Source organism: Grammomys surdaster, unplaced genomic scaffold (assembly GCF_004785775.1).
Source record: "Grammomys surdaster isolate TR1022 unplaced genomic scaffold, NIH_TR_1.0 167, whole genome shotgun sequence".
In the NCBI taxonomy this organism is placed as follows: domain Eukaryota; kingdom Metazoa; phylum Chordata; class Mammalia; order Rodentia; family Muridae; genus Grammomys; species Grammomys surdaster.
Window position 1 is genome coordinate 5,373,966 of NW_021604615.1, and position 12,860 is coordinate 5,386,825.

Genomic DNA, 12,860 nt, shown 5'->3' on the forward strand with positions numbered 1-12,860 from the left:
TGAGGTCAGTTCTGGAAATGAACTGAGCGCAGAGCCAAGGTGATTTCCTGAAGGATTGAGTGTGGAATGTGACTGGGAGGAAAGGCCAAGGCTGACACTTAAGATTTACATTGGAGCCTAGGAAAAATAGAATTGCATGTGCAAAGGAAAGGGCAAATGAAGGTTGGAATGTGTGTGTGTGTCTGTGTGTGTGTGTGTCTGTGTGTGTGTGTCTGTGTGTGTGTGTCTGTGTGTCAGTGTGTCTGTGTGTGTATCTCTGTGTTTGTATGTGTGTGTATGTGTTTGTGTGTGTATTTGTTTCATGTGCCATTGTGTCTCTGTGTGTCTGTCTGTGTGTGTGTGTGTGTATGTATGTGTCTGTGTGTGTATGTATTTGTGTCTGTGTTTGTTTGTGTGTGTGTGTCAGTCTCTCTGTGTGTGTTTCATGTATCTTTGTGTGTCTGTCTGTGTGTGTATATGTCTGTGTCTGTGAGTGTATGTGTCTGTGTGTGTGTGTGTATGTCTGTGTCTCTGTGTGTGTGTGTGTCTCTCTCTCTGTGTCTGTTTCATGTATCTTTGTGTGTCACGTGTGTGTGTGTGTGTGTATGTCTGTGTCTGTGTGTGTATGTGTCTGTGTGTGTTTGTGTCTGTCAGTATCACGTGTCTTTGTGTGTCTGTTTCTGTTTCTCTCTGTGTGTGTCGTATGTATGTATGTATGTATCTGTCTGTGTTAGTGTCAGTGTGTATATGTGTCTGTGTGTGTTTGTTTCATGTGTCTGTATGTGTGTGTGTATATGTGTCTATCTGACTGTGTGTCTCTATCTATGTGTGTCTGTCTGTCCATCTCTATCTGTGTGGGTATGTGTGTCTGTGTATCTGTGTTTCTCTGTGTATACCTGCCTATGTGACTATGTGTCCAGGTGTGTGCTTGTATGCACATATGTACACATAAGTGTGTTTGTGTGACTGTGTGAATATGTGAGACTATGTAGCAGGATTGTATTGGTGCTCACTGGTTTCCTTTGCACAAGTAGCACTTGAGGTGCGTCTAAGGAGTCAGACGGGATCTTGAGTGGGATTAGACAATGACAGGTGGGAAGAGGTCTGTTCTGACCTTACAGAGGTGTTATCTGGAGATATTCTCCTGAACTCCCAGGAGTGCATGAGAAAGATGAGGACCAGGGCAGAGAACCATGGCATGGAAGAACTGGTGAAGGACACTGAGCTACAGACAGACACCTGTGGTGAAGAGGACAGTGTCTGCTTTCACAGGTAGAACAGATGGATTGGGTGTCACCGATGCAGCAAACTCAGAGTCGAGTTATGCAGATGCTTCACCATGCGAAGCAGCAATGTGGGCCAGGTCGTCCATACCTTTGAGAGCAGTGAGAGGAAGGAAGAACCGGCTGAGGAGAGGACGACAGAGTACAGTATTGAAAGCTTTGTTCTCAAGGGAGGAGGAGAGCTGGGGCCACAGCCAGAGCAAACAGGGATGGCTGGCAAAGGATGGCCTTCTGAAAAGATGCAGGAAGCCCCGAGACTTATGCTTCTCTGTTTATTATGCCCTTAGTAGGTCACTCCCTGCCTTTGAGGAAGGCTGTGAGCACCTGGAATACATCTGGAGGACTTTTGGCTTTTCCTTCCAATTGTGTAAATGACTCCTTCGCTTTAGTTACCACTTCTGCAAACCTTGGTCCTCATCTATGACTCCGTAGTCTACATGGTCGTTTTCTAGTTCTTTATTTTAGCCACATACTTCACTAAGATTTCATGGAGACAGACTTATCTTACATCTACTGACAACATTAGACATTCTATCTATCATCTACCTATCATCTATCTATCATCTATCTATCTATCATCTATCTATCTATCTATCTATCTATCACCTACCTATCTATCTCTTACACATCCATTCTTATGGCTGCTTTGCATATTATCTCTAGATCCTTCTCTATCTCAACCTTATGCAGTCCTCATCAGGAAGAACCTTCTAGAAGCTCTCTAGAATAGAGTATGCTACAGGTAAGTAAGACTCATTGTGGTTACTCAGTCCTGGTATGGTCCTTTCCTTTCACATCTTCAGAGACTTGGATCTGCCACCGTGTGGTTTTGCTTATGACAGCTAGCTTTTCAGACACGTCCACGGTGACTTTCTTCACCCTCTTAACCTCAAATAACCAAAATTTTGTCCTCAAAAGAAGTACATTGTGTGTGTGTGTGGGGGGGACTCCAACTTAACTACATTGCAAGTCTAAGGGGTAGCTGATTCCAGTCCTCCAGGGCTGATTTGGTGTGGGGCTGGTAGAAATCGTTGTTCGGGAGGGAGGGAGGGAGGGAGGGAGGGAGGGAGGGAGGGAGGGAGGGAGTAAGGAAGGGAGGGAGAAAGGGAGGGATGCCCATTGAGCAGCGTTCTGAAGAGATCGTTCAGCCTTGGTCCGAGGCGGCCCATTTTGCACCTGGACTCTGCCTTGCTTTCTTTACTCTAAGGCAGGACATAGATGGACTCCTCTCACTAGAAGCAGGAAACAGGGGGTGAGCAGATTTTCCTGTAAGGACTAAACTTGTGACAGGCTTTAATGGTCACTATAGAGCTATACAGAAGACACAAACTAGAGGGAGGGGATTTGAAGAGCAGTGCATGGCTCCTAAGTATTCAAAGCAACAGTCCAATTCTCACTGTGCTCAGAGATCACTTTAGCCCTAAAGTATAGGTCCTGGGTGCCACCTTCGAAAGTGGGACTTATGACACTGCACAGGCTCATTTTGGAAGCTCCTGAGTGGTTTGTTTGTGTGTTTGCCAAAGTTAAGAATCAGCATACTAAAACTAGGCAGCAACACAGTATGTTTTTGAGAATTAACAGTTTAGTGTTTGTAGCACTTGGTGTTTGATGTGTGTGTTGGGGAGGCATGTATAAGCACATGTGTGTGTGCATATGTGTCTATAATGAAATGCCTTGATATATATATTATTGTTATATATTAATATACTATATAGTATATTATATATTATGTATTATATATCTGTATCATGTATCATATATCACACATCATCATATATATTGCATTGCTTTTTGTACATAAGGGGATTTAGGGGGTTTTGGCAAAGCTGTACATGCACGTATAGATATAGAATAAAACTGTCTACAATATAATTCAAGTTTTACCTCCCTTTAACAGGAATATTCTCCCATTCAATACTCTTTCTACTTCTCATGAATCTGTCATATTTATAGTTATCTAAGTGCCCAAGAACTACTAAATTGCTTTATTCTCTAATTACTCCTTGTCCATAAATCTTCTCACCCTGGTTGCAAGTTCTTCTGGAGGTTTGCACTGCACGCTGTCTTGTGTCCACTGTAGCTGTTTCCTCCCTGAAGAGGTACCCTAGTACTCTTGGGACCACGAAGAAGCCAACAGCTTGTAGACCTACAGAGGATCCGTCATCACCAAAGTCTGTAGCTCTGCTTGTGCTATCCAGATGAGATGGCTTGATGCGTTAGAATGGAGAGACAACTATATGGTTGACTTCCTTTATCCTGAAATTGACCCAAGGTTCTGAGAAACCTTACTGAGTCCACTGGAAAGCCCTGCTCTAAGTCTACGTTAAGATACACATGGCTGCATCTCTCAGTCAACACTACTTTCAGAAAACTCTATTATGATCCACTGTTCACCCTGTGTCACAGCAGGGTCTCCCTAGCATGTAGTTAAGCCTATGGTTGATAACTACCTGGATAATATGGTCAATAAAAATAATCAATACAGTCACTTCTTGGTGCCTCACTTCTTGTTAGCAGGAGAAAATGACAAGGACTCTGCCACAATGCCTGAATCAACTGGAAGCACTGTTTGTAGTGCTATAAAGCTGTCAATCAGACGCACACATCTGACCACCTCAGATCTGAAGAGTTCCACTGGATACCTTGATTCTCAGTACTTCCTGGCTCCAACAGAGCTCTCTACAAAGCCAGCATTTGTCTCCACTGTTTTGAAGTCTGCTCCACAGGAGATCTCACTGAAGGAAGAGGCAGACAGCATGGCTGCTTCCCCATGAGGTAAATATTGTGTTAAGATAATTGTTAACTTTGGAGGGAGCCCCACTGCATGACATGTTTAACTGCCCCCAAACCATACAAACCTCTCTAATTACTTGGCCCTCCCACCACACCAAAGCCTTCTGAGAACAAAACAAGTAGACATAAGGCCAGTCTCTGCTTTGTGGGAAAGCCCTGGGTCACATGAAGGGAAGGTGTGGGAAATCCTTCCCCACTCAAGTACAGAGAGAACTTACAAGCTCTCTGTGCTAAGAACTGAAGAGTGAGTCTTCCACTGTGGCTGGTGGCCAACACCTCTTACTCTTTACTTATAGACAAATGAAACACAGAGGAGGCAAAGTCAGATTTCCAGATCGGAGGTCTGTGTTCACCGTTGTGAGGGCTTGGTGCTTACAAGCACCATGTGGATCATTCAGCACGTAGACTGCATCTGCTTGTCAGCGTTCACGGGCGTGTGCCTCTGTGCAGTGTGTTCACACGCTTAACTGGCAATGTTTTGGTAGGCTTCCTCTGACCCCAGCAAAAGCATGGGAGCACCAAGGAGGAGATACTCCGTGAGGGAAGTGATGGTTTTAGGAATTGAGAATTCATCCGAGTTGTCAAGTTTCAAACCCCAGGAGAGAGATTTCCATGTAGATACAAGGCTCTATTTTCTATTCAGCCAACGAGGAAATTGAAGTGTCCCACTCTGGGCATCTGGAGAGAGGAACAGCCCTGTCTGGGACACAGAGAGGAAACAGGTAGAATTCCCTCCCATGTCCTGATTCAATACTGACCTCTTTACACCCTGATAAATGATAGGAAAGGATACCAACGTTCATCAAATGGTCTGATTATAACCACTGTTCCAGGTGTGTTTTAAATTTGGAGCCAATCAGCTCACTCTCCCATGCCCAGACTACATCCCGTTTATGTAGAAATCTGAAACACATCTTGATTTGAGCAGTGCCCAGAAAGACAATTCCCTTAATGACTACAGAGTCTTAGGATGTTCGTGTTCCCTGAGAACCATTAACACAGAGCCAAGTCAGAAAGGAAGTCTTCTGTGATGAGCTAGGCAAGAAGGCCTGTTTCCTGGGTGTGAGGAGATCTTTTCTACCTTTCTTTTACCATTGCTCAGTGGGCTCAAGAACAAACTGAGAGCTAGTATGGAGGTTGTGCATGGGCTCTGCCATCCACCGCTTCATTCATCCGATGGTCATTGGATTCTAAACAAAGAACGGTCACCCACCCACCCACCCAGGACACCAATCTGGAGTCCCTAGCACAGCAGCTTTTCCCCAAGTTGAAAAGAAGCCATTTGTTCTCAGGAAAAGTGATCACAATAAATGGTTTTAATCTTGAAGGGGGTCGTTGTGTCCTCATTGCCTGAAGTGCTTTTGCCAAAAGCTGTGTGGGCTCAAGGAATCCACAGGGGACTAGCACAGTGGCCCACTCAGGGTTCCTGTCCCTCAGAAAATCCAATACATCACCAGAGAAGTGCAGTGATGTCATCTGGCTTGTGTGTGTCACTCATCCTGCCTTGTACCTCATCACGTTGAAGCAGTGATCCCAGATAACAGACGGATAGCAGGTTATGATACAGCAGTGTAGTCACTGTCCTTCAGATTGCTGTGAAGACTCTTCTGGTCTGGAAACAAATATGGTGGTTGTTTCTTATTTAGTAAAGATTCAAGCCTGGAAGCCCAGGGAACTGGTCTCTAGTCTCTTACTAACACTCTGCTGGAAAAGATGTGTTACCTTCTTGTCCTTGCAATTATGTACTCTGATGGTTGGGGAGCCACAGCCATGGGTCCGTCCTTGAAAAAAAAATGACATTGCCTCTGGGCCATGCTGCCTTTCCATACCAGTAGCACTAGGCATGGAGCAAGTTATTCTGTCAGTTAGGGTAGCCAGGGCTGATTTTTAAAGGGAAATAGGGACTGGTGAGATGGCTCAGCAGTTAAGAGCACTGACTGCTCTTCCGGAGGTTATGAGTTCAAATCACAGCAACCACATGGTATGAGAACCATCCGTATGAGATCTGATGCCTCTTATGGGGTGTCTGAAGACAGCTACAGTGTACTTACATATAATAAAATAAATAAACACCTTTGGGCCGGAGCGAGCAGGAGTCGAGAAGCGGGGGAAAGTAAAAAGAAATAAAAAAATAAAAATAAAGGGAAACAGTGTTGATAATATTTGGGTCAGAAAACAATGCATCACGGATGCTACAACTCTCCCATATCTGCTTATGAAACATCAAAAACCACAGCCATCCAGTTCAGGTAGGATTCTTCATATCCTGACCTGTAGAGATGTCAGGTCTGTGCCCGACCCCAGGGTGAAGAGACGCATAAACACATTCATCTGCTGGGCTCTCTCTCTGGAGGAGAATAGACGAGCAAGTGAAGAAACAGTGTCTTAGAATTAGAGAAGTTATCATGTTCCACTTACTGTTTTTCTCTGCCCTTTTAAACACAGCAGTCGTGTAGAACACCCTAAACCAGGTTCCAGTTACACAAATGGTTATCTCTAGAAAGCAAATCATATTTTTTGTCAGTTCATAGTAGAGATGAGTAGTTGGTGCGATTTCTCGAGCCTCCTGGGATGGAAGGAAGAAAGGAAATATCTATAGCCATTCCTTGTCTGGAGAGCAAACAGGTTTACAACAGTTCTGCCCAAACTGTGTGTTCGAACATGTTAAGTCTCAGCCTTTGAGCAATACCAAAACCATACCAAAACAAACAAAGGGGAGATTCACAGCAGCCAATACACAATCACCCACAGCTGGGTGGACCTCATTTTCGTCCTCTGTGATGATGCCTCCTGCTGTCCCCTTCATGAAAGCTATTCCCTTCACTTTGTGAAACCTGGAAAGGGCTCTGCTTGTCAGGTCTCTTGTAGCTGTGACTGAATAACTAACAAGAAACCGCTGGAGAGAAACAGGATGGATTTTCACTTGAGTCTGAGGTATAGTTACTTCACTCTAGGGGACAGAGTATGGGACAGAGACAGCCCCAGCTGTGGTAATGAGTACAGGCAGCTGCTTGGTCACTTCTCAAATGTGACAGGAAGCAGAGAGATGTAACGAAGCAGGACTAGGCTCTAAAACTCGCTTCCTCCCCCTGAAGATGCCTCCCAAAACAGTACTGTAGCTCAGCGCTGAGTGTTCGAATCCTCGAGGGGGCATTTCACATCCATGTCAAGGGTCCCTCACTTAAGTCAGCTCTTCTCTTCTGAAAGGATGATTAAACAGGTCTTTACTGTTCAGGTTGGTTTAAAACTAAAGACAATTTCTCGCTCCTCGGCTCTCCAACGCTAGTCTTTCACTTTGAACATTTTTCAGAGCAGATGTACTTTTTCCAAATGTGATGAGCAAGACCTCACGGGCCTAACACGGTCAGTGGCTAACTCACATGAGCTTTGTGGGTCAATCAAACTTGCACGAGCTTTATGATAGCTTGGCACTGACTAGACATTCTTTTCTTTTTCAAGCACTCAAGTAAAACGTGTTGGGATCACGCACTTCCTTCCCCAAAATCTGGTGGCCTAGACAAGCAGAATTCAGATGTAGCATTTGCTGCCCCTGAGTGAAGCCTCAGGGTGTGGCTGGGAGCTGGCAGAAGAGCTGGTGGATACTCATCCACCCTTGTAACATTTTCTCACAATATGGCTTTGACTCATAAAACCACACCAGAAGAAGATGAAAGCAGGCATATGTTCTGCACATCCTATTTGGATCCGAAGTGTATTAGATGTCTGTACTTTTGCCAGTGTGCTCTGCCTTACTCTCACCAGGGTACCATTGAGTGGACACATTACTGACACTTAAAGTGGCAGAGTGAATCAGAGACAATCAGGCCACTGATAAACACCGTATTAGTCACTTTTCTGTTTCTGTGATTAAATACCATGACTGAAAACAACTTAAGGAAGAAAATGTTTATTATTGCCTTACTGCTGCAAGAAATTAGGGTCTATAGTTCTGGGAGAGGCATGGCATGCAAGCAAGAGAACTTTGGGGTCTCTGTGACCTTCACTGCAGCAGAGAGGACAGTTGCAGGAGGCAAGAATGCAATTCAGTTCAACATGACCAAGTAGCCGATTGCAGTGGTTGGAATAGGTATGGCCCCCATAGACTTATGTGTTTGAATATTTGGCCCATGAGGCATGGCACTATTAGGAGGTGTGGACTTCTTGAAATAGGTGTGGCCTTGTTGGAGGAAGTGTGTCACTGTGGAAACAGATTTTGAGGTCTCCTGTGCTCAAGCTATGAACAGTGTGGCCCTGAGAATACACTTGGCCTATGGGAAGTGGCACTATTAGGAGGTGTACCCTTGTTGGAGGAAGAGTGTGGGGGTGGGGTTTTGAGGTGTCATATGTATGCGTAAGTCTGGTCAGTGTGATCCAGGCAGTCTCCTGCTGCTGCTTTTGGATTAAGATGCAGAACTCTCAGCTCCTTCTCCAGTACCATGTCTACCTGCTGTAATGATAGTGAACTAAACCTCTGAAACTGTAAGACACCTCCAATTAAATGTGTTCCTTTGTTAAGAGTTGCCATGGTCATGGTGTCTCTTCACAGCAATAGAAACCCTAACTGAGACATAGGGATTTCTGAGCCCGAGGGGTTTATTTCAGGCATTTAAGCACAATGATACTTGGTGAAAACTTTCCTGGTGATAATTAGCTCAATCCCCTTGCACAACAAAACACAAATTAAGCTAAATAAAGATCAGATGTGACTACACTGAAACTCTTTGTAAAGTACACGGGACAGGTTTCATAACGATAGGTTCTACTGATTGATTGAGAAAACCAAGCTTATGATAAGACTTTGGGGGAGGATCCAGTGTGCTTTCTGGCCAGACAAATAGCACAGAGGTCACAAAGCCATTAACAACATCCACTCCCTGCTTTCTGGGTGGATAACAGATTATGCATCCCTTCCTTTGAAAGAACAACACTGTGAGTTTAACACTGTGAGTTAACTAGGGAACCAGGTTTCCTAGTTCTTCTCTGTGAGCTCATGGATCCCCATGCCCGCTGCAAAGCAGGAAGCTGGCTTAAGTATAGTTTTATTCACACAGCAGAGAGAGTGAGCAGGAAGTAGGGGAGGACATAAACCCTTAAAGCCTACCCTACATGATACACTTCCTCCAGCAAAGCTGCACTTCCTAAAGATTCCAGACCTCCCCTAACAGTGCCAATGACTAGGGAACAAGTGTTGAAATACATGAACCTAGGGAAGACATTTCTCAAACTACTACATTCAGTCTCTCGGGCAACACGGGCTCATGGCCACCTTATAATTCAAAATGTATTCAGTTGAATTTCAGAAGTCCCAATGTCTCAACCCCATTCAAACGTCTTTTGAGACACAAGGCAATCTCTTCACCGCGATTCCTATAAGAATCAAAACCGTGTTGCATTCTTTCAGCATGCAATGGTACCGAATATAGTCTGTAACCAGAATAGATTCATAGACAATAACGCTTGAGGAAAGCTTCAAGTGAGTCTAAAATCATTCTACCTGTTGGAACAAGCATGCGTTTTCCATGTTTAAGACCATATTTGCAGGTTGGAGAGGTGGCTCAGTGGTTAAGAGCACTGTTTGTCCAGAGGTTCCCAGCAACCACATGGTGGCTCACAACCATCTGTAATGAGATCTGATGACCCCTTTTGGTGTATCTGAAGACAGCTACAGTGTACTCATATACATAAAATAAATAAATAAATCTTATTTTTTAAAAAGACCATATTTGCTCTTAATAATGTATTATAATTGGTTTAATTACAATCCAATTAATTGGATTAATTGGTTTAATGAGAATATCCCATTTATTTGGATTTGATGGAAAACATGGTAGGAAAAATAACTCTACAGAGATAAACCTAGGACACAATATGCCAGTTTTCTTCTTGGTGCATTAGAAAAAAAAAACATGTTCCCTCCAAAGCAGCTTTCAGGAGCAGGGGCATTCACAGGTGACACAGGATAACAGGAGAGACTGCTGGGAAGGGACCCATCATCTATTCACAGATCTGGGGTGCTAGCTTCAGACATAGCAGGTGTCATAAAGTAAGCCAACAAGAACACCACACAGGTGAATCTGATCTTCCTGTGTTATCTGCCAGCCAAAGTCACTCGTGTCTATACGGTTCTGATTGTACTAACCCTCACATAACACTTACCTAAATAAATAAATAAATAAATAAAACTGTGAAAACTGAATATGTAAACCACATATTCACTTGAGGGCATGACTAGCCCTTAAGAGCTCTAGACTGTAATCTGCATTTTAAAGCTGTACATGCTGAAGCCAAGGCCACAAATATAGATGCTCAAACAAAAGAAGAGATCGCTGGGCTATTGTAAGCTCATCAGGGCCCCAGAGGACCAGAACTGAGAACACAAGGCCCTGCATTCCAATGTTCATGGCCTCCCCAGCACCCCTGGCAGGGATACCCGGGGTCTTCTGCAATGGGTGTCATTTCTCACTTTACCTGTGGCTGTTGACTCCTTGCTGCTTCATGAGCAGCTCTGGGAGGAAGGAATGAGCACAGTGTAACAGCCCCATGGGTTCAGATCTGAACAGAACACTATTGCTACAATCCATTGTGCAAATAACTTCCCTACAGCCTTTGTGTAGCTTCAGTGAGTCCAGGTATATAATATGCCATTTTATAGGTAGATTTGGCCATCTGGCAGAAACTGGGCTTTGGGAATGCCTGCAAGATGCCTCCAGAAAGTACTCCCAGGATCCTAGAGTAGGGGGGTGGTGTCTGTAGTAGAGATTCACTGGGTTATAAGATGATAACACTGGACTCTCTTTATGCATTACTAAACTGTAAAACTGCTTTGTGCTGTGCAAGGTGGGTTGAGTTTTGTACGGAGTTCCCCTTGTAAGTGTGTCTTAAATCCTGATCTGTGAACAGCAATGTCAGTGCAACTTGGGAACCACGAGACTCATAGCTGTTCATTCCAAACTCTGGTGGAACTACAGGGAAGGCTGAGCTAAGGGGCTCAGCAGCACTTCAAGAAACAGGACTTGACAGCACATCATTCTAGGGCCAACAGAGATGTAGAAAGCCATCTAGCAGACCCCAGCAGCTATTAGAAATTCCTGTGGTGGATTTCTATAAGGCACCCATGGATCAGTGTGTCTAGGATGTTCTCTGAGTTAGTTGTTCTTCAGTACTGTAACAAAGTAGCTAATAAAAGCAACATAAAGAATAGAAAGGTATCTCATGGCTCACAGTTTGAAGGTCGTCCATCTTGGTAACAAAGTAGCTACTAGCAGATTGTGCAGCTAGTCAGGTTGCTTAGCCAGCCAGGCAGAGCTTATCCTGCTTTGTCCCTTTTATCCACCCTGGGCCATGGCATCAGCCATCCTACTCAAGGTACAGCTGAATCAAGAGTGAGCCAAGTTTATAGTCAATATTAACCATCCTAGACCCCAACCTCACTTTCTTGCATGGTGACTCAGTGTACCCTGCAAGTGCAAAGACAATGACTCTGCTTGGTGGCAAGCTCACATTCATAAGGGAGTCATCTGGTTCGCACAAAAGGAACAAACTGTGCCAGGCTTTCATACAAAAGCGATTAGCCAATGCATAGCTCTGAGTCCATCATCTGGTTTTGACCTGGATGAGTCACACGCAGGCAGCTTTAAGCTTGCCTCAACTCTGAATTAGCAACGGCACTGCCTCTCTCAGGAACCACGTTTGTTTAAATACATATAAAATTGTTCAGTCTTTGAGATGAAAGGGTTTTGACATCATAATGATGTCAGCAGCAGACAAAAAGCCACCCTTTTTGCATTAAACTCCATCAGGACTCTTTTCTATTTATTTCTTGCAAATCAATAACCATCACATAAGTAACCACAGAAAATGTGGCCAGTTTAAAAAAAAAAACCACCTTGTTTCTCATGCTGATGCTTTAGTCATGAGTATCATGTGCTTAGTTTTCTGCAGCAATTGGACTTTTTAGATTATAATATAATTATACCATCCCCTTTGATTTTCTCTCTCCAAACCCTCCCCCATATCCTCATGCTTTCTTTCAAGTGCATGACCTCTTTTTCTTTAGTAGTTGTTCCATGTATACAAATGTGCATGTATATATTGGTAAGCACATCAATGCAGCCCACTTGTTCTGTATAATGAGTTACATTCGTGTTAATTGTGTGTTTCTTTTCAGAACTCATCATTTGCTGATGTACTCTTCCCTAGGGAAGACTGTCTTTCCTCCCCTGAACATTCCCTAGTTTCCTGTAGTTCTTTGTTGAGGTATAGTGAGATTTCCCTCATCTGTGTTAGCATGTCTGTTGATGTTGTCCTTGCTCAGCTCATGTTTAAACAATCATGTTGGTGAGACTTCATGGGTGTAGCTTCTGATATTTCTAGAAGACATGACCTCACACCAAACTCCCTGATCCTCTGGCTCCTACTGTCTTTCGCCCTCATCTCTTGCCATCTTCTGAGTCTTGGATGCAGGAGTTTTGTTGTAGATGCATCCATTGGGCTGTGTTCCAGCACTTTGCGTTTTGATTGGTTATGGCTTTCTATAATGGTCTCTGTTGTAAAGAGGCATTTCCTTGCTGATGGGTGAGGACCACATTTACCTGTGGGTATAAAGATAATCAGTTAGAGTGTAGTTAGGTACAATGTTGATTTAGTAAGTGTAGTTATAGGTTCTGATGTGAGACCCTTGACTTCATTCTCCCTGGGTTCTTGTCTAAGTTTCCAGTGCCAGGCATTGTCTCCCTCTTGTTGAGCAGATTTGTAAAACCTCTCTCTCTCTCTCTCTCTCTCTCTCTCTCTCTCTCTCTCTCTCTC